This window comes from Chrysoperla carnea, chromosome 4 (genome assembly GCF_905475395.1).
Source record: "Chrysoperla carnea chromosome 4, inChrCarn1.1, whole genome shotgun sequence".
Classification (NCBI taxonomy): Eukaryota; Metazoa; Arthropoda; class Insecta; order Neuroptera; family Chrysopidae; genus Chrysoperla; species Chrysoperla carnea.
The window spans coordinates 31,723,869-31,744,514 of NC_058340.1; positions in this window are offsets into that span (position 1 = coordinate 31,723,869).

Below are 20,646 nucleotides of genomic sequence, written 5' to 3' on the forward strand. Positions count from 1 at the left end.
GGGGAGTTCATCCTGTGATTGCATTCATCCTGGGTAAACACAGGCCTGTAAGTTTTTTGGCAATTTATTTCAATCTGTGGTGGCATTCACCCTGTCATTATCCAATTTAAAGTTCGAATTGTTCCAGGTTCAAATTGTACAAAGTTCGAATGACAAAAGTTCAAATTACCAAAATTATTTTGGTATGGAACACTAAAAACATGTAGTTTTTTCGTAAACTACACTACAAATTTATCCTGTTCTTTTACATCTTACTTCTAAAACAGAACAATTAAAACATGAAATATTGAGGAAAACCCGAAAATTATTTTTTACATATTTACTTTTCTTTACCTATTTACTTTTACTTTGTATAAAATAAAAAAATGATCCAATATAATGTAATTCTTAATGCGTGGTAGGTATTTACTAAAATATTATTGCCCTGAGGAAAATCGTCCATTTTTCATGAGGAAGAAAATCAATGAGTCAAATTAATTTATGAATATTATTACATATCCAAGCAGTGAAAATAAATTTCCCCATAAAGTCAACAAATCGAATAAGACAATTTAAATTAATTTATGTAAATTATATGCAAACACTTTGAATTAAACAATAAAAATATTCCGAATGATGAATACCCGAGCAAATATGATAAATTGCACTGAATTAATGCATTTATCAAAGATAATTGCCTCCTGGCAATGTTCACACTTAGTATATACAAAATATCATCATTTTTTCCGCCGTACACACTCATTTGGAATTTCTTAAAATGTTGTCGCATGGTGTTAAAACGACCTTGTGAGATTACATCAAAGATCACGTGAAAATATTTTTATTATGTTATTATAAGTACAAATGGAGTGCGGACGAAGAATCCTAATTAAAAATTATAATTACTTTTTTTAATACGTTTACCGAAAGTTTAATTTCCGAGCATAGTATAGCGTTAGCAAATTGATCAATTTACGAATATGATATCGTGAGTTTTCGTTCTTTTCACAGCGCTAGTGTGGTAAAGTACTTTTCTCATAACGGCGGAAAATAAATTTCAAAATAGTTAATTTAATATTCCCTTATATCCCAACTGTGTTTCACTAGCGGGTAGTGAAAGCGAGATGATAAAATAATTTGTTTATTTTCTAGAAATAAACACAATCCAGGAGTTCTAAAATCTTTTTTGTTGCCTTTTGTTCGTTTTTGTTGTCAACTATTTTTAACCCCCGAACCAAAAAAAGGGTGTTATAAGTTTGATCGCTATGTGTATTTGTCTGTGGCATCGCGTAGCGTCTAAACGGATGAACCGATTTGAATTTTTTTGCAAATTTCAAAAATTTTGTGTAACTCGTGTCCAAAGTTAGATTATTTGATGAGGACAATAATAGGAAATTACTCGCCGCGGCCGGTTTACTCGTCCAAACCACAACACTCGCCTACCCAGTTGTATATTTTAAGGTAATATTGTTATTTCTGTGAGCGCTAACTCGATACTTGACGAAAATCAACTCATAGCATTATATTTAGTTGGCCTGGGTCGAGTTAGACTGAGTTGGGGTGGTTTTTGTATCTGTTTTTGGAAGCTAAATTTAAATTTTAACTAGTTTACAATCTGATGGAAATTACAATCTTAACCTGACATATACATTAAACTCTTACTCATTTTAACACAGATTAAGCGTTAGCTGATAATATATTTATATCTCATCATAAAAACTTAACTTTGCACACAACTTTGTACAAATTACTATTATTTCTTAATGTGTATAAGACTATTAGTAATTTGTTTATAAATAAATCATACTTTTATACTTAATGATAATTTTATTTGTGGACATTAATTGTTTTTAATTATAATTATCTTCACCCACGTAAATAATATTTTAAATGGACGACATGCTGAGCTGTGTGAAGAAATAAAAAGAAATTGTATTTGAATAATATAACAATTCATATTGGCTTAAAATATCCTAGAACATAATTATTCCTTTTATTCGTGTTTTTTTCCATTCACTCTCGCATTTCTGATCATGTTTACATATTATCAACTTTTCTATAGAAATTTATTGTTTTCACCCTGGAAATCGAAAAAAAAATTTTTTTCATAGTTTTTTTGGTTTAAGAATTATTGCGAAATTTTATTTAAGTTAAAATTATAATTTAATTAAACGATACCATGTCAACTAACAATGTATTCAGTTAACACATGCAGTGTTCTTCTTTATCAAATACTATATAATATTAACTACGTAGTACTAATTGATCGCAATATCATCACGATATATTATATACTAACCGTAATCCCTTCGCTTCGATGCAATCTTTAGCAACAAATACCATCACATATAATCCCTCTCTTACTTGCTTTCATTTTAGCCCCCCCTCCTAATTACAGGTCATCTGATTATTCGTTTCTTTAATATTTTTTAACCAATAAAAATTATGTCTTAGATTTTGAGGCACATACTCGTTTCTTTGTTGTGGAGGTTTATTAAAATCTTGTCCTGAAATGCTTATTGGGACGACGAGAGTCGACATTCAGGCTTTGCTTGCTTGATACTTTGAACATATAACCAGTCGATTTAAAGTACAATTGGTAAGAAAAAAATGTTTTAAAATTAAAATATAAAAAACTCCGCACAAATTAAATGTAAATTAGGTCCCGCTAGATTTGGATGAAATTGTGAAATTTTATAGTAATCGACATTCTTATCAAAAGTTATAATTGGCCCATAGTGATCCTATGGATATTTTCAGAGAGATACCGGAGAGGAAGGGGGGTATGTGTGTTTCCGTTTCTGAGTCTCTGGTATTCATACTCAAAAGGTGAAGAGTTTAATGGGTTAGAATGAATATATGGGCTTTTGGTTGCCTAAATTTGGCAGATCACTTCTGCCCTGAAGGTATTTAGAGGTCAAGTGAAGGTCGTATCTTTTTAGATTGGATTTAATACCAACTTTTTTCAGTTAAAACTTAAAATTTCTTTGGAAAGAGCTCTAAAGTTTTCTTTTTAAAGAATTTTTTAATATCTCCCAACTGTATATCTATGAAACTATCCATAGAATCTCTTTGGGCCAATGATCAATTTTGATCAGAACTTCGAGAACTATAGCATTTCACAATTTCAGCCAAATGAAGTGGGACAAATTTACATTTAATTTGTGCGGGGTTCTTTATGAGATGATGATTAAAAAGCGGTGACGCATAAACGGTTCAGAAATAATGGTCCAAATAAATTGAACAATAAACACATTTATACACGAATGCACATGAAAGTAAAATGAAGTACTAACTAAAAGAAAAAGCCATCACACAAATATATTAATTAATTACAAGAAGTTCTTCGCCTTACAAAAGCAAGCTACCTTTCTACAAATATGATATTTATAGATTAAAATTTAAAAAAAAAAAATGTGTAATTACAAAACTATGTGTAATAATAGTATTATTAAAACAATAAAATATTATTGTGGAATGAAGCAAAACCGAGAAGACGGAGAAGAAAGACAAAAAACTCATGTTATGCGATTTACAGGGCCGTGACTAAAGACAGATTTTGTTAGAATAATTGAGAGAGAAGCAAGGAAACTGGGTTGTCATGATGTACTTAACAAAAATGCGGGAAGTATGATGAAAATGAAAAAACGACAGATAATCATCTATATAGCTACCTAGCCCTGTAAAATCGGAATCTTTTCGTAATTTTTGGAGACAAGTGAGTGAGTGCATTGGAAAAAGACGAAAGAAATTAAGATCAAATTGTCTCTTAATTGGATGCTTTTAATTGAAATAGTACTTTTGTCTTTTCATGTTTTTGAAAACATAAAATATTTACATTATAAGGTAAGAAATTGGGCTAGAGATACTTCCACAGATCCCCGATACATGCTTAATCCTCTTACAAGCAAAATGTAATCCTAAAATTACTTTAGTTTTCCAAATTTATGAAATACAGCTTTGCACGTCATATTTCATAAAATGAATTATTAAATAGATTTTTATAGCGTTATTCCTAGGATTGTTTTGTCACATTGTCAAAATGATCAAATTATAGTTGGGCAAAGTAGTTACTCGTGAGCAAAGATAAAATACTCTTAAATTCTTTGCGATTCATGAGAAGAGTTTCAGGCAAGTAAATATGCTTTTAGAAAGAGAAACTCCTATTTACAGGAAAAGTGAATGATACCTATTTTCGCAAGAAAATTTCGCTTCTACAAAATGTTTTGTCTTATTCATTAATGATTTTGAGATATATAGTCGCAGAAACGAAAAACTAAAAGCGGTCAAATTCGAAAAATTTTAACAGTAAGTCGAATGAGGTTTTCGAGATTCGTTTCGTTAGAGCGTCATGAAATTTTGTGACCTTAATTGATTTCTTGATATATAATTAATAATTAAATGCATATTATTTATGCAAATTGTATATTTTTAATTTCTTATAAACCAATTTAGCTCACAAAATTTCATGACGCTCTAATGAATCGAATGCCGAACACTCCATTCAAGTCCTTAGTCAAGACTTACTGTTCAAACAACATAAACATAAAATGCTAAAACTACTACAAAAAATGCTACGAGCCTGGATTTTATAACGTTTTCTGTTGTAAACAGTGTTGACTATAAAATTAAAATTAATAATAAAAAAAATTGTGTAATTTGCTACAAAAATCTTCTGCAAATAATCTATTGTTTTTTATTTCTGCAATATTTCTTTATAAATAATTCTGGAGAAACTTTTTTTATATGAAAATCTAGTTTCAAAATTTACAAGGTGGTAATGTTCGTTTTAATTGCTTCAATATTAAAATTTTATAAAGATATGTTTTATTGATGGTAAATTCATAGAAAATATTCAAAATATTATAACTCCAGGCCTAGTTCTGTTTTGCTAAATAGCGATAAAAATAAGTCATTTGATGGCTTTTAACTTGGTTGTTTTGGTAGTTAGTCGAAAAATACATGAATTAGATTTTATTAAAGCTAAATTAAATCGTATATACCCTGTAAAAATTTCATACACAAGCATAATACAGATATGTTAAAATAAGCATATGAGCTGTCAAATTCAGTCAGAACCTGGACCTTTAACCAGCAATATTTTTCCCCAATTTTCCTCCACAACAGTTACAACAGTTTTACATACAAACTCATTCGATTCATTTGTTTAAATCTTCATTTTAATATTTTTATAAAAAAAAAAGCGTCTTTTTTAGTTTATTCGAATTTTGAATCGGTTTGTCTTAAAAAAGGAACGCGAATTTTGTGTTTGTGCATTTAAAAAATATATTTTAGGATTTTAAAGGTGAAAAGATCCCTGCAATTCGACTTTAATCGAATTTTAATTTAGTTTGTATACCTAAAGGCAGTCAAATAAAACTAAATCTCATGACACAGCAACCTTAGTTTTATCAGAGCTATAAAACTAAAAATTTCGAAAGTGAGATAGAAAATAGGCCAAGGTATCAAGATTAATCCCAAAAATAACTATATCTTTGATAATATAATAAGTTGAATAATAAACCCACTTTTTTAAATAATCAACAGAAAAAAAAAATGTGTACAGGGTAATTTAAGTCATTAGCTTAAGCTAACTTATTGATATTTTACAGTTTTTCTTCATTATACAAAAGACGAGTTTTTTAAATGTGGGCTCGTCTCCTTCGCGTAAAAATTAATCTCGTATCGTTTAATATCGCGGGAAAAACTATCAACGAGATTCGTTGAGCCTTGTTATTTTCACTGTTTCATATTAGCCTAGCTTCAGTTATTTTAAACTGTTTGGTCTCAATCTCACATCGAATCATGATGAGATCAATAGAAGTGTCCTTTTCGCGTAAAGCACTAGTTTGGAGTGACACTACCAGTTATCGAATGGCAAAATGATTTTTCCAACAGACTTATTTTTATTTCAGTTATTTAAATTGAATGATAGTTTCTGTCTCTGGAAAGTAAAAATCTCGTTTTCATAAGAAAATCTTAAGAACACGAGATTAAAACTTAAATCTTGTATATGCATTCTCATTAGTGCCCTTTATAAGCAGGTAAATTTTTTAATACCCCCTGTAAATGTAAATTTTTTTAATACATCGGTGTTAAATTTATAGATTTGGGACGTTGAGCTGTTGAAAGACTAATTTTCTTAAGAAAAATTAGGAAAACTATTACCCATTAGTTAAAAGCATGGCAAATATTTTTCTATAAAAAAAATTAAAGCAAGCAGCATTCGTTTTTCTAAAAAATACATCACCATAAATTACAGATTTCTGTAAAAATAGTCAATATAAAATATTTCACGGCCTTATTTTCAGATATACTCAATGAATAATTACGACTGTTATACATTTAAAAAAATAGAAAACCATTAATATATTTTAGCTGTGTTAAATAATCCTTACCATTATTTCGAGTGTTATAGAAAGGGGATAAGCGAGAGCAATCTTTATCAATCTTTACTTTTAAACCCAGCGAAGCGGGTGGTTATCACCCTAGTATCATCATACATTCACTTTCCGAGGAACTACCTTAAGTGGCAAGTGACATATATCTGTTTGGTCTATTTCATAAATTGATACAAAATTTAAAGTTAAAACGTCGCAATTTGAATATAATACTTTCTCATATATTTTGATACACATATAAGATGAGAAAGTAAAAACAGGAAGTATTGATTATTAAAATTATTATAAATTTTTTTTTTCAAATAAACATGTAATCACAAACACATATGTAAAACTCTAAACTGGATTTAATATGATTTAAAGAATAAAAAATAAATTTTTTTTATATATTTATTAATAAAATAATAATCTTATTCTACTAATTTTTATTATTATTTTTTAACTTTTACTAAAAAATTTATGGTATAATTATAATTCTTTTATATTATGCTTATTAATAGAAAAAGTCTATTTTTAAATCCATTTGTTAGTGTGGCGAACAAATTAATAATGTAATAAGTAGGTAAAATTCATATGTCGTTCAATTCAGGAAGTGTTATTTGTTAATGAAATCTGAATTTTATTTATTTATTTATTAAGTTTTTTTGTATCTTGTCTGTGTTTTGGTCTCTGATAGCCGAGTTTCTAAAAAGTAGGTCTACTTTTTACAAAGCTAATACCTAAAATACAATGCTTTATACTCGTAGAAACTCTTTTATTATCCGAGATAAAAAAAGAACTCCAAATGGTAATGCAGAATATAAGCTATAACCACCAAGTACTTTCTGCGTAATCCAAAAACAAAAAATACTTTTTGTAATGTATTAACGTTCTATATTTGGCCCTTCGAACCGGATTAACGAATATAACTATGTCTGTAGTACCATTCAAATGTAGAGCTTGCTAAAAGGAATCACAAACAACCAACATATTAGACATCGACATTCACTGAGAGCACTGTATTTCCGGAAAATAATTTAGAAAAATTGAAGTATTTTTGTTTTACAGCGTGTTCTAAATCGTACATTTCTTTCTGTTTCTTTATGACTGACATTTGGTGAATTTATTTTGAAATACCTTGTACTGCATTAAGGTGTCAAATACTTAATTATGATATTAATTTTAGTGAATTATATTTTAAATCCACTAAATTAGAAGTATAATTGCAAAGCCCATATATGGTTGAAATTATTAGATAGTCTCGCCAACGATTTTCTGATTTTATGTATTTTTGCTGTTAAATCAGTTTCGTAACATTTATGTGAAGTCGCTGATAATAAAATATAAAATTTTTAAGACCAATTCGTACGGCGTAAATTCAATGAGCAAATTAGACATTATTTAATATACATAACCTATATTTGGATAAGAAGATAATGGTGTCAAATAAAATTGTAATTAAGGCCGTGCTATCGTCAGCCCTCTTTTCACAATGTGGTTGTTATACTATATTAATTCTAGAAACATGGTCTAGTCAAGACATCGATAGAGAGTGAATTAAATATTTCATTTGAACAAATACAAAAAAAAAAAAAAACAACAACTCAGAACCTGGAACTTGAACTCGGGTCCTCTAGATATCCGGTCTAGGTCATCTACGCCACTTTGGATTTATGAAAATGTCACATATTATACGTAAAGTGTTTGCAGCTTTATTTTATTGGTATGTTTGTGTATATAGTACACACAAACAGTTCAAGTTGCTAAATAATTGATATCAATTACATATTTTTATTATGAAACCAAATTTTAGTCCAAGTTCCTCATACATGGTACTTTTAAAAGCTTTTACCATCTCAATACATTATACCCTGTGTAATTCAATGTAATTTTTTCGTTTATTTTTTATTTGTTAGAATGAAAATACGTAATGTACGTAAATCTATTGAAGTGTTCGGTCTCACTCTTATATACCAAGTGTTATAATGGGTTTAGATGAAAAAAGCTATTCAAAGTATCATGTATGAGGAGCTATGACTTATATAAAGTACACAAAACATTCATAATAATAAACATATGGAATCTTTAAAAGGCCAAGTTAGACGCAGTTTATACTCGCGCTTTATTTGCCGATATTTATGAATCAAATTTTAAAGTTCAATATCTTGATCTTGATGATATCTCGATTAAGAATATCTTGTCGTTCATGCTAAAATCTTCTTCAATATTTAAATAAAAATTAAAAAGTGCAATAGACGTCAATAAAATTTCCCGGTCTATTAAATTATTCTTTAGAAATCGAAATTTGGATAAAATTTAAATGTTTTAAACATTTATTGTTTTTTTTATTAAATAAAACACTTTTTAAGAAAAATAAAAAGTGAAATTATGTTTTTATCAATGGCTTTTGTACTATTTATTTTGTTAAACCATTGGTTCTTTTAACTGATAAAAAGGCATTTCAATTTTTCAGATTGATCAATTCAATTATATTTTTAAATACTCTTTCTTATTTTGACCAAAAATAAATTAATTTAAAAACATGGAAAATAATAGCTAACGGAATTAATTACTTAATCAAAAACTTTCCATGTTTCCAAGTTTCGAAATTGATTTTAGCGATGATATTTGATAAATCTGAACATGTAAGTACAATGTTTTGCAATAAACTTATAATAATTACAGAATTTATTATTTATTTATTGTTAAAAAATATTTAAAATATGTCCGATAAGTAAATTCCTTCGTTGAAAATACAAATTATGTAAATTTACCAACTTACTAATCATTGTTTGCTTTTACTAACTGTTCCTTCGTGGCTTAGCAAACTTACGAATGTTTCCAAATATTTGCAAGTTTTCCCCCCCAACCATTAAGATAATCATTGTAAAGCAAAAGAATCTAGCTAGAACAGTTCTTTCTAGCTAAAATTATTCAGCGAAGTCTCTCAGTTTTCTTTCCTGCACATTGTTTGGGTCGGCGAATAAGTTCACATCCTGCGAGTGTAAAAGAATCAATTTATTTTTTGTATTACGTAAAAGAACTATTCTAATTGCGAAAAAGATGTCCAGTTTTTAATGTAAAAAATCATTCAGTGACTCAAAAAACATAGCTATCCCACGCTCTATAGTTCGAGATCACACTAAAAAAACTGGATCAGATTTTGACTTATGAACATCAAAAGCGCCTTGAAAAACAAAGACAACCTAATTTAGCCCGTGCGTCTTTAACTTTAAACTCAGGTGATTGTCGGAATGTATCCTAAAAATTATGGCGCGACATACAGCATACAAATTACATAGACGACATAAGAATTTCAAACGACGCCGACGGACGCGTCGTTCAAAGTTCTATGCGAGTATATATCTACGTAGTTAAATGATTAAATGATTGATTATAAAATATAATAATAATGATGATGTGGATTAATTAGTGTATTATTTATGTTAATTTTTTTTTTAAATTTAAATGTTTTTGTAAACTCTTATAAGACATTTATTTAATTAAATTAATTAGTGGAATATTCTAATCAAGAGACATATTCTAATTATCAAATTAATTATTATTATCATTTATATGTCGAGAAAGACGAGACAAGCAGAATTTGAAAATTGTCTTTTTTGTCTGCCTTTGTATTTCTAGAAAAATCTCAGAATCAAAATTTTGCCTGATAATTGACCTGATTTTATTCACATAAATTTGAACGAAAAACGAAAATTTGGATATAATTTATCCAAATTCGAAAATGTACTTTAGAAAAAAGTTACGATAGAATCACCGGGTAGAATATAAAGATTATCCAAGCTGATGTTCCTAACTTTAATTTAAAAAAATAAAAAGCACAAAATATGTAATATTATCTCAATTATATTTTTATTAACCGAATATTAAACTCCATTTAATATGAAAAATGATATCAGCCAAATGGCCGCTTCTTCTGCAGCAGTTTATTGGTTCGAGGTAATTTTCTATGAAGCTTCGGAAGTTTTGAGCGATTTATTCGACTGTAGCTTGGCGGATGTTAGCTTTTAGATGTTTCAACGGTGAAGGTTTGTTGATCTGTTACTTAATTTATTAAAAGTAGTTTGCAATCTAAATTTCAATAATATATAATTTTGTTTGTTCATATTGCATCATCAAGAATTGTTGCAGACAGCTCTAATAACTCTAGAATAATCTAGAATGTAGAACAACGTAAAAAAAATTGAAATATAATTGAAACATATCAAATCGTAGGAGACTGATTAACTATAGCCACTATGTGTTATTAAATTTATGTACAGAGAGATTAAAAAAGATTGATTAGGCCACAGCAAAAGAATTAAACTTAAAAAAAATTGGAATATAAAATGGGGTGTTCAGTTTCTACGATGTTTCCTAAAAACAATTAATCGATTTCAAAGCAAAATCAATTCACTCAGCAACTTGCCTTTCAATCGCAAAATAACAAATTTCAAAGAAAATCAGGAACCAAAAACCTAAAAATTCGTCTTATTTAACGACTAGATTAGTATTTTTGCGAAATATATTCAGAATCCCATTGAAATAAATTTTGTAGAATATTCTTAGGTGATACCTGAAAATAAACACGATTTTTGTATTTTATAAGTCAAAATGAAATTATGGAAGACACAACTAAAGTGACATTTACAAAATTTAAAAAACCTCCGATAAATTTTTCTGGTACCTACGGAATTCTAAACTCACATTTGAAACTTATTTAAGAACACTCTCCATTAAATTGCTTCTTTTCTTAAAGCCTTTTCCAAACTGAGCCGATTTGGAAGATCATCGCCAATGTTTAATTTTTTCGGGTAGAAAATCCTAAATTCGCATTTGAAACACTCCATTAAATTACCTTTCAAAGAAAACCAAAAGAATCAAAATCGTTTCATCCGTTTAGGCGCTACGATGTCACAGACAGACAGACACACACACACATGACGATCAAACTCAACACACCCCTCTTTATTAGTTCAGGGGTTAAAAATAAAGATTTATATACTAAAATTATTTCAGTACAATTATCATTAGAAAGTCAGATAATTCTACAATCTAGCTTAATTTATACATCAGCTAAAGATTAATCGATTTAGAAATTTATCATCACCAATATTTTAAATTTGAAGATCACTCGTTATTTTTGTATGACCTTGTATACAGAATAAAGCGTCCAAAGTTGCATTTAGATGATGACAAATGCTAAGGGCAATGATTGCAGACGCCCTAACCTACATATTCGACGACAGACGCCGTAACTTCTAGGTGACTAGTACACAAACAAACAACAACAGATAATTCAATCAAGAAGCAGTAACCGATGGTGATGATATCCGTTCTTAAATTGCATCTCAATTTATTGTATATTTTTGTGATCTGTTCTGATGGTGAGTATTGTTGTTTATAGACCATACTAACAAGATGTGGTGAGTATGACCCCTTAAAGGCAGACCATAGCTTTCAGATTAAGTAAAATATACAATAAATTGATAAAAAACAGCCCAATATCCAGATTAATAATAATTTTAGCTTGTAAAAGGAATTCTTTCAAAAAAAATCAACAAACTTTCGAGTAATTTTAGCAGATTTGTCATAAAATCAGGTTAACAAAGCGACAAAGTATGATAAAAATTTTTGAGCAACAGAATTCAAACTATAAAGTATAAATTTTCAAATGAACTATTGAGGTTAGAAATTCGAAGATTTTTCGTAGAGATACAATTGTTTAATATTTGGTAAAATTTTGTGTTTTTAAAATTTTTCTTTAATAATTTTTTTATAGTTTAAGATTTCAATTTCCTGGGTGAAAGCAATAACTTTGTATCAAAACGTTAATAATATGTTTTTAAACATCTCACATACTCTGATTTGTTGATGTTAATGTGGTTATGTTTGAGGCGATATTGTTATAATCACCATCGTATCACGTGTAGTCACCATATATTATACTTTAACATAAATTTTTATGTTTTACAAGTTATCACTTTACTAAATTTTTAAAATCCATTTTCAAATAAAATAATAATTTTTATTGATCTTTAAATTTTTACTCGACTTATGTTCAATTTTTATATCTTGTATATGAAATATACAAAGTTTAGTCCCAAGTTTGTAACACTTAAAAATACTGATGCTATGAACAAAATTTTGGTATAGGTGTTCATTAAATAACCTAATTAGTCCATTTCCGGTAGTCTGTCTGTCTTCTGTCGTCTGTCTGTCCGTCTATCATCACGATTACTCAAAAACGAAGAGATATCTAGCTGCTTTTTATAGCGTGCTGAGGACGTAAAAAGTGTGGTTAAGTTCGTAAATGAACACATTGGTCAATTGGGTCTTGAGTAGGGCCCATCTTGTAAACCGTAAGAGATAGAACAAAAGTTCAAATGTAAAAAATGTTCCTTACAAAAAAATAAACAACTTTTTGTTTGAAACATTTTTTTCGTAAACGTCAATGTTTACCCGTGAGAGTGCAAATTGTATAGTATTATATGGCTATATCAGTTATATGTATATGTGTGACATGTATGTATGTGTAATGTGACAGTGTAATCAAAACTTTCTATGCATGGTATTTCAACAATTAACTCAGTCAATTGTTAGTTTTCACTTGTTTTTAAATAGTTTCTCCTCTTAAATTCCCATTCGTTCACTCAAAATTGACTGTCAATATAATGAGATAAATTCTTTCTAAGAATTCTAAAATTTCAAATTGATCGGATAATTTTTTGATGAGCTAGGTACACGTACAACTTACCATTTGTCATCGTATTTATAAATAGAAAAATCAGTTCTCAGGTACTTACCTAGAACATAAAGAAAAAATAAATTAGAAACATGATATATAAAAATTAATTAAGAAAATTTTTTTGTCTTATTTATTTCAACCTTCAAACATAACCCGCAATAAATAAAAAAAACGTTTTATTAAACATTTGATAATTTGCTTTTTACTAATTACATATCCGATAATCTAATCTATGTATCTATGCTCCAAAATTGTTATATTAAGAGACCACTCGCATTAGATGTTGCGTCGTCTGCTCGACCGACAACCAATATAATATTATCATTAATGCCCTTTATTAAAGAAAATTATAACAAGCGGCACTTGTTTTTCCATAAAATACAATTAAAGTGATAAAATGAATGGCATTTGTGTGTTACTTGTATAACACCCAAATACCAATACAACAATAAATTTTATATCCACCCAACCATCAAAATTACCCCGAGTTTTATCAAATTTTAAAACAAAAAATCGGAACAAAATTTGTATCTCCAATTTCGATAAAACTCATTATATAAGATTTTTTTTACCCAAAAAGTACAAAAATCGGGTGCATTTGATGACTGGTCGAATAGTTTTTGAGATACGGACGAAAAACGATCCAAATATTGCGATATCTCAGAAACTCTGCATCCAATCATTAAATTAACCTGATTTTTATACTTTTTGGATCAAAATTACCCATTCATCGAGTTTCATCAAATTCCAAAACAAACCCTGAGACAGATTTACAGAGATTTGATTTAATGCAATGCAATGCAATCTTTTTAAATTATATACATCATAAAAATTGTTTTTAGAAATTTTTAGAGTAAAATTAATTACATGTTTCTGTAATTTGAATCGTATAACGCTATAAAAATTTCGACTCGAGTTATAGCCAATTTTTTGGGCAATCTAAAATTACTTAATTCTCTTAACGCAACCTAAATTTTAAACTTAAGATTATAATACTTGAAAATTGTATTCTATATATCTAGAATCCTTTCCAATTTTGGCAAAATGACTTTCCCAGTTCACAGAAAACAGTCCAAAAAAGTCAATTTCTAATAATTCACCTAATTAATGGGAGGATATACTATCTCCTAACTATAATGCAAAAATGACAAACAACACTGGGGTAATTTTTCCTTCACGAACGTTCACCTTTTTTATATTAGGCCTACTAGACTGACTCACGCTAATTTAAAAAATAATAATTGATCTAATTTTTAAAAAAATATATCGTATGTCAATTTTGCCAATTTTACGATGTATCGTGTTTTTTTAAATTTAATATTTAATATTTCATATAAGAACTAAAAACTAAATAATAATAGGATATAAATTGACATCTAATAATGTCAATCAATCTTCAATTGACACTTCATCTCTTGATATTCAATAAAATTTTAACTAAATATGATATTACTAAATTTCCGTATTTGTCATTAGCCCTGTATGTTCGATGTTCGATCAATGAACTCCATTAAAGTAAAATGTTGATTTCTTTCTGGTTTTACCTTCTTTTATGGTATGGTTTGGCAGATACTTAGAACAGTAAAAATTGTAGGTAAACGAAAATATCAATGTGCACTCCGTCACCAAATTAGCAACAAGTAACATACACAATAAGAGAAATTACGATTAGCTAATACATACTGATGATGACTACTTGGTACTCGAAATACGTATTTATATAATACAAAAAAATTGATCTAGGAAATTGGGGCAAAAAACGAAAATTAAAATTTTATGTCTTTTGTGTTACACTTTCCGATTTGGATTCCTTTTCTTTCCTGCACAGGCACTGTAAGACTTAATAATCTTTTCTAGATCAATCAAAGCATCGCAACTTTTCTCGGGGTTAAAAATTTAGAACTATTTTAGAAACTCTCGATATTTATTTGATCTAGATATTTCAAAACAAAGAAGTCTTTACAGTTTCATTGATCTAGAATCAAAATTTTTTTGACCCTTTTCCACACGTCACGAAAATAGAATTTACTTGACAATTAGACATTATAAAAAATTGCATAAAATGGGTTCCAATATTCAATCTCATGCACAACTTAAGCCGATATCCCGAAATTTACTTTTCCAAACATTAAATGAACCAAGAGTCTTCTGTGCCCTTCTTGAGAACGACCTGCCACCCGAAGACGAGGCGCTATTAAAATCAGATGAAGCTAAAGGATTTTGTCGAGGTTAGACGCAGACAGAAAGCCCACAACTTCTCCGTCGAGATCTCTCCCAGGATAGATATATCCAAGATTTCGGGCCCTAAAATTCTGAATCTAACGCTCTGCAGGTCCTTTCAGATGCAAATAACACGAATGAAGGTTTCGTTATCCTCCATACAGGCCCTACAAGTGGAATCATTAGACATGCCCATATTGTGAAGGTGATAATTCAATAGACAGTGACCTGTCAAGAGTCCTACCACCCTTCTCAACTGCGCTCTAGTCACTTTCAGGCGAGCGCAGTCGAATGGCCTAGCTCTGGTTATACACAGTTTGGCCAGTCGCATTCCCTGCGCAACGTCCCAGTAATCTATATGGGCTTATATACTGATGTATATGATGGGCATCATATCGTCAATATTTCAACGCGATTCATTAAATACATATAATATTTTATCTGTGTTAAGTTATGGTAGAAATTCGGTCACAAACTGTAAGTGTTATAATAAGTATACTTATGCACATATTACCTACAGCTTGTGTCCCCATAAATTTTAGAATTAATTATATCATCTTCAATCAAATTTAATAATACTTTCGTTACTCTAAATAACATTTGATGATCTTCAGTTTATCACATTATTTGTAACACAAAATTATTTCATCAGTTTTCTTATTTTATTTTTTTTTGATTGATTGATTGATTTTATATTTTTATTCTTATTTTAACTTTATGTAAAGCAGTGGCGGTATTATGTATATAGTAATTATACTAAAGAGGAATCTGTACCAGGCATGGGCGAGTTTTTTAAAGTAAAGTCACCATTGTGATAACTTTATTGAGTGCCATAAACTTTAGTGTGTGTCTCTTTATGCAAGACCGCATTGCTCTTAGGGAGGAAGTGAGACGGGTATCCGACTCTTTTACCTATCTCAGTTTCTCATATAGTAATGAGATAGGTAGGAAAAACATGTTGTCTCTCTGTCTTAGTCGTATTATTGGTTGACACTGGTGAGGTTGTCACTGTCCTGCTCGTTATTTAGTTACAGAAGTGTTAGGGCCTTCTTTGATTCACGTTTGTCCATGCCTGATCTGTACATCGCTTCACCTGGTGGAAAAAAAACGTACTCTATTTTAAGTTGTTAATTCCGTTGGTTACTCTTCGGATGCAGAACCGTAAAAATAAGTGTCATTTGGTTTAATATTAAATAGGTAAACGGTTTTAAGAAAAACTCCTAAGCCACATCGTTTAAAATTTTTTATCCCAAATCGGTTTCACTACGCAATAAAAATAAAGTAACAAAATTAAACATAAATTAAAACCAATTATTATTTATACAATTTTTTGCAAGAAGGTCCACTTTAGGCACATTATCTTGATGATAAGTACTTATGTACTTAAAACAAATAATTTATTTTAAATCGCTACTGAATAAAATTTAAAACAATTATAAATGAATTATAAATATCTTCGAGAGAAGATTCGTTTTTTTTGTTTTAATTTAAAATTAATTCAGCCAAAAAAAGATGAGTTACTTAAAATTAGTTAATAATAGCCGGAGAGTTAGTTATTTTTATTAACTATATCCGCCACGATTTAAAAATAAAATAAAATTTTCAATATCAATTTCAAGGTAGCTACTATAATGATGTTCCGATATTACAAAGTTTATGTTCCGATTTCGAAAAATTTGTATTAACAATCTATGTTATCTAAGTATAACAATTACAGGCCACAGGTGCTTAATCATAAATACAATGGTCAAATCGATGCCGCTTAAAACCAACCATCGTGGGCATCACTAATCAATGGGTCCCCGTCTTAAAATATACAACTACCATATCTAGGCTCAAATTTTATGCTGGAAAGTCGTTTGAAATTTATAATGTGCAAAATCATGTTAACTTTTACTTTTGTTTGAAACTATTCTCAGTTAAGCGTTTATCGGACATAGTGTCCGACCGAAGCTTGGGTTTCGGCCACCTTCGGCCAAAAAAACCACCTTCGGTCAAACATTCGGCTTCGGCCTGAATTCAGGCCGAAGCCGAAGCTTTGGCCGAAGGTTCTTAGCAAACGTCGGAATTGAACGAATTGTTCTAAATGTTATTATTTTTAACATCTTTAGATTGACTTTTAGATCAACTTCTCAAGATCATAACCTCTAAATCAACTTCTAGAGATCAACTTTAATATTAAAGTTTTAAAATCATGTTTTTAAACCTTTGGCTTCGGCTTCGGCCGAAGGTTGTGGCGATAGCCGATTAATCGGCTTCGGCTTCGGCCGGACACTAATCGGACATAATTGAGGAGATGCATAAGTCTAAATTTTTGACATGTTATTTGATAAGTAACTCATACGTATAAATCTGACTAAGGGGTTTTCATAATAAAGGATTTTCATGTAATTAATCATTAAATCTGATGAAAATATTTACGAAATATCATTCATCATGAAATGCCAAAGTCTTGAGCTCCTCTCAGGTAATTACATCCTTTTTAAATAAATTCAACATTTGTTAAATTTCAGATCTGTATAATTTCTATGGAAATCGTATCCAAAACCACTAAACAAAGTGAAGACAGGAGATAGGACAATCCGTTACATCACTAAACAAAGTCTATGAAAGAAGGTATCACTGTATAATCAAATCATTCATCTGTCAACTTGTAAGTGTTTTGTAAATGGTCCACATATTACAACAAAATATTCGCATATATAGACACCACCTATTATCTTGTATGATAGTTACCGAAAAGTTTATACGATTTGAATTTGTAAATTTTTTCTCGATTTTTTGCAATTTTCTAAAAATTCAAAGTTTCCTTGGAAAAATTCAAAAAAATCAAACAAATTTTTGTTTCGTAATTCAATAAAACTCGTATAAACAAGAGTAATTTTAGCCCCAAATATTCACAAGTCGGGTTTCTTTCACGATAGGATGAACAGTTTCTGAGATATTGATCATATCGATTTCATTCTCAAAGGATGTCGTTTATATACAAGCTATCAAAAATCTTTAAAAAAACAGCAGTGGGCTACGGAATAGCTGAACCAAAAAAGTGGGCTATTTTTTATTAGGTAGTTCATTCATAAATTTGAATAGTACTGTTGTAAATTGCTATGGTTTTTTAATATTCATTTATTTATTCATCATCTATACTGAAACCGAGTTTAACTACTTTTTATCGTAATTCTAAGTTACGGGTTGATACATTGCAAAAATATGATATTCCCAATAATTGTGAAAAAAATAGAAATTTTTTGACAGTCTGTGGAATGAAATATTAGCAATTAAAATGTGCATAATTAACATGGTGGAGATTTACCGACCATTAAAAAATATATACTATTCTATAGATTTCGACAGCCAAATTTTTTCCAAAAAATACGTATTGAAATAATAATTAATGAATAATTATTTGCAAAGAAAACTATTCTTTTCCGATATGTTGAAAATATACAATGTCTCAGTATTGTACACCATTGTCACAAATAGTGCACAAATAATAAGAGCAAGTTTTTATGGACTTGGCTATAACGATTGTACTACCTTAAGTTAAAATATTATTTTGTAAAAAATGTATTACAATTAGTAATTACTAGTTGAAACATTAGAATAAAAAGTAGTACAATACAATTGAGACTTGAAATGATGATCTATGCAGCAATCAGAGTAATTTTGTGGTCTATACATTAATTATTTATATTATTAATTAATGGTATTCATAAATCTTAAGCACATGCCACCTACTTTAGATAATTATTTTTGTAAATAATCTATAGTTGTAATTAACAAGTCAAAAAAATTAGCTAAAATGTAATGTAGATTAAATCTATTATAACGATTTGAAAGGAGCAAAATTTCATAATTTTTCCCACATGTATTGAAGGGGCGGGCCTAGCAAGCTTTTACGGTGGTGCGCGATATTATTATTTTATTAGACAGATCGTCACTTTAATGAATTTTTTCCAGTTTCAAAGACATATACAGTGTGTCGCAATTAAGATGAAGACACCCTCACACTTTCGTCATTTATAGCTTACTAACTAGCCCCAGAGATGGTTAGACATATCGAAAAAAATTATAACAATAAGTTGCTTAGAATATTTTTTATGCCCAAATACCGATTTTCATGACAAAATTCGCATTTATAATTTTTTCATTATTTTGTTCTGATCTCAAAATTTTTACGTTTATTGAAATATTTGAATACATAACTCTAATAAATTATCAATTTGTTCAGTTTTTACATTCCATATTTATAAAATTAAAAAATAAACTTGTAATAATTTTGAGTAAAGATCAAAATAATTAAAAATTAAAAATGCGAATTTCGTCATGAAAATCGATATCTGGGCATAAAAAAATATTCTAAGCCAATTTTTCTAATAATTATTTTCGATATTTCTAACCATCTCTGGCGCTAGACAAAATTTTAAGAATTTGCCCTATTTATCAATTTGTTGTAGGCTGAGTTTAAGGTTCAGGTTTTGGTTAAATATTTTTTTAAATGTGTGACTGAGCAAATTTTCAAAACCATCCCCCTGTATGACTGAGCAAATTTTCAAATCGATATTCCTATAAATATATGTTAAAGTCGTAAGCAAATTTTACTCTTATTTTTACCGAAATCGCAATAATTAATAATCGTTACCGGGGAATAAATAATTGTTTTAACTCATGAGTGAACTATTGTTGTCGTCTGTCATTAAGCTCCGCGCGTTGAATAACCCACGGGATTACATCCTTTCCAAAAGTATAATTCGTAATACCTACTATAAATATACAATGTACACAATAAATAAGTCCCGGATAAAAGCATGAGTTTGTGTATTTTATTTCCTTATAGAAACTGTACATCGTACGAAGGACTAATAAATACCGTTCATTATAGAATCATCCATCTAAAACTGAAATTATTATTTATAAAATAAATAAAAATGTAATTTTTAATAAAATAATAACATCATTGCTGTCTTGCCTACGGTAACAATATACTCCGCAATCAATAAAAACCAGTGGCGTTATAATAAATAAAGCAACCCGGAGAACTAGGCACAATCTGATGTCAGAACATGATGTCCCCCCATCAAACTCTGAAACTTTTCGATTTTAGTTATTTTTTGACTGGTTAACTACAGAACGAGCTATTAGCCAGAATAGATTAAAATGGTTCATCCTGTATAACGTCGGTTTTTTGGGGGGATTACTTTATCGACTGGCAAAGTTTGCTTTTCTAAGAACTTAGGCGTCCCTAAAGTTGAGATAGATGGTGCTTACAACTTAAAATTTATCCGAGGATCTTCTCTCTTGGGAAAAATCATAAGAACT